Below are 3,731 nucleotides of genomic sequence, written 5' to 3' on the forward strand. Positions count from 1 at the left end.
TTGCCATGTCAGGTGGCCGTTTTAAGAATATAGTCTTATAATTCACAAAAGCATTTTTCATGAAGTAGCATTTTAAAAGGTAGTTATTTATTAAAAAATGTTTTTTTAATCACCATTCAAATATACATCGTGCAAGTAAAATGCCATTGATATATCGTGATTGCAAAAAAAGATATCTACTAGAACAAACTCAATAAAACATCTTCACTACTCATAAAGACGGTTGCTTGCAAAATTATCCAATGAGAGGGCATTGATAAATCATAGTTTGGAGAATTATTTAGTACGATTTCAACCTAATCCAATGAGAGGGCATTGATAAATCATAGTTTGGAGAATTATTTAGTACGATTTCAACCTGGGCTCTTCAATAAGCATAATGATATATTGCATTTTAAAGATCCATGATTTTGGCATTATCGGGGCCACCTATAAATTGTAACGGGGCAGCCTAGATAATTGAGCATGTTTTTATTGTGCTATGTAAAGTTTGAGAAGTATATTTGGCCAACTTTCTAAATATAATAAAGAAAAAATTAAGTTCTTTTTCACAAAATGTACAAAAGAATATACATAATAGTTTGCCAACTTGCTAGTGTCTGTTTGTTTTCCTCTGCATGTTTGTGGGTTATAAATGGCTAGGCATATCACGGTTTATGGTTGTTTGCCTAGACAAAATCTTGTCATAATGAATGAGACAAGGTTTTGTAAGCTAAAGCTTGTTGATGGCCTCCAACAATTTGAGCTAGGGCATGCTTTGTGGTTCTTCAGCCATTATCTTCAGGAAGTGAGAAAGTAAAAATTGAACTTATTACCCTGGAAAATGGAGAAACTAGTTTCATTCTTGATGTAGATGCTCACGCGTTCTACAAGGTCTTTGTTGACCAAGGCACAAGAAAGACTCCTATTGTTGTTAATGATGAGTGTGTGTCTATTAAAACATGTAGAGAAGTAAATTGTTCAGAGTGTTTTGGTTTTGATAGGTGAGCTTCCTCTGAATAGTAGCTTGCATGTTGCACTTACTAGTTCTAAATAAACAAGTCTTGCATGTGGAAGAGTGCATGCTACTTATGATGGATATGTTACCTTTGAGCTTCCTCCATGTTCAATAGGCTCGACAATAATTAGCATAGAGCAAAAGGAAGAGTGCATGCTACTTATGATGGATATGTTACCTTTGAGCTTCCTCCATGTTCAATAGGCTCGATAATAATTAGCATAGAGCAAAAGCATGATGGTCATTTGGACAGAATACATTACTTGCACATCTGATTGCTGTGATGGTGTGGTTAGGCTTAGCAGATGTGGTGGTCACACCACCTGTGGTGCTTCAATCTCGATTGCCTCACTTAGCCCGAACAATGACCACCAACATGACATAATGGAAAGGAAGACTAAAAAGAACATTCTCAATAGGAATGGTTGGTACAGAGCATGTAAGTTTGGCTTGTAGACATTGTGGTGAGATGCTTGAATGTATACATACTTGTCTAGCAGTGATCTACTATTACATACCCAGGGACCACTTTTCTGCCACAAGATGTGCTATCCATCTGAGTTTTCTTGATCACCCTTATGAAGAGGGCTCATCAAGGTAGAAGAGGCAGTGTGTGGAGGAAAAGATTTCTATGCATGCACAATTCATTCCTCTCTCTACTGCTACACGTGCACAATTCAATCCTCTCTCTACTCTGCTGAACAGTTGGGGTTTGTTGTGGCCCAAGACATAGTAATGAAAATGTTATTTTGTGATGGGGATGCAAGCCATGCTAGTTTGGTGACAAAGATCTTAAAGAGCTTCTAGATGTTATGATTCTGCTTTCGGATAAAAGGAGGGTTCAAAAATGTTGGAAGATGCAAAAAAGGCAAGTTTTGTTTGTGCAAAAGGCTTGGATGCAGTGCTGGATCTTAAAAACAAATGTAGATATATGTTTATTCACAACATTCTATTTTCAAATCAACTGGACATTAAATAACAACCACATGTATTTAAAATGTCCACTCTAGGCCCTAGGAGTAGCTTGGACTTTGTCAATAGAATGTGCCCTAGAGGCAATTTGCAAGACATGTGGATTCACTTTGACCATGTTCACCGAGTTTAGGGCTAGTCTACTATGGGTGTCCATGTCTATGACCCTTTCATTCGTGAGCTATTGACAATAGCAACATACGAGCTCAAAGTGGAAGATAGGCATGCCCAGATTGAGTTTTGGAAGATGTTAAATGCCCATGTCTATGACCCTCCATGAGCTATTGACAATAGAAATATGTGAGTTCAAAGTGGAAGATAGGTGTGCCCAGATTGAGTTATGGAAGATGTTAAATGCTGTGGTGAAGAAGTGTGGCTTTGTAACTCTCGAATTTCGAGGATTCATGGTAGATGAGGCTAGTAAAAATTGGATAGCTTTGCATAATGTATATAATGGTGGTGCTAAAAAGGTTATGAAGGGCAAGGAAAGATCATGTGTTTCTGTGCAAAAAGTGGAGAAATGATCCTTTAATGTGGTAGCCGAACAGTGCAAGCAGGAGTTGCAATTTTTTTCAGAAAGAATCATGGTGTGCAGGGGGAGATTATTTGCTTGGAAACTTGGCTTACATGATGGGATGTGAGGGCCTTCCATTGGAGGTCTTGGTTTCTTACACAAAATGAGGAAGTTGTTGTTTGTGATAAGGCAAAACACTCTAGCATGAGGGCTAGTGGAGGTTTTAAAAATCATATTTCCCTATAAAAAGCCACTCGTGTTGACTTGTCAATGGTAGTTTTGCAAAGCACAAACTATAACGCATACCTTACAGGGAAGCAATTGGGAACTAGACCATGCCTTGAGGGCACAAGAAACAAGTTCTATAGTGGGGAGATGATAAGTACAACCTCTACTAAGAAGCTAGTGGATTTGACACATTCAACAATGGAACATGAAGGCATCATCTCACGTGAGATGCAACAAAGTTCACATAGAGCAATGTAGCATGCGTTGTAATAAATTCCCCATGCTCACAACCCTTGGAGTAGTTCTAGAGAATTATAGTCACATGCTGGAGTATGTTACGATAATTATGAACCAAAGAAATGGTCCATGTGTATAGGAAAGGAAATTCAATGGAGATGTTGTCAAGGAAAACGTTAACAAGACCTTGTGGGCTATTCGTAGAACTGAGCCACACAACATGGTCACGTGCTTTGGATTGTTGCCTGAGAACAAGATACGTTGTGGAAAACCAATTAATCCTACTAGCAAATCTCTGTAGGAGGGCAACCTTGCGCTTGGTTTTTGGGGTCGCGTCATCGTTACCCTGGTGGTACTTTGGAGGGTTTTAAATAGTTCTACAACACCATTAATACCCACTCATGGGATGTTGATACTTCCTAGGTACTTGGGCCACCAGGGCCCACCGCTCCTACTATGGCTCGTTGCATCGAAAACATGTCTGATCGATGGTGAGATTGTAGATCTTTGCACAAACGGGTTCGTTTTTGAGTCAAGAGCCTTGCACTCCAAGAGATAGGGAAGTCACCATACCCCTTAAAGGACAGTCAGTAGTATGTGCCCTAAATATAGAGATGGCAGGGTTGTTTGTGGTGCACGAAGTGATCATCTTGTGCAATGAATCACACGTATTTTATGTCAGCACTGGAGGATCATGTGCCAAGGGTGTGAACTTTTCAGTCATGATTTCAAAGCTACCTCATTGCACTTGTGAGAGGAATTTCAAGCGAGAGAGCAAACATC

Source organism: Cibotium barometz, chromosome 7, assembly GCF_041138505.1.
Source record: "Cibotium barometz isolate CiBa-2024 chromosome 7, ASM4113850v1, whole genome shotgun sequence".
In the NCBI taxonomy this organism is placed as follows: Eukaryota; Viridiplantae; Streptophyta; class Polypodiopsida; order Cyatheales; family Cibotiaceae; genus Cibotium; species Cibotium barometz.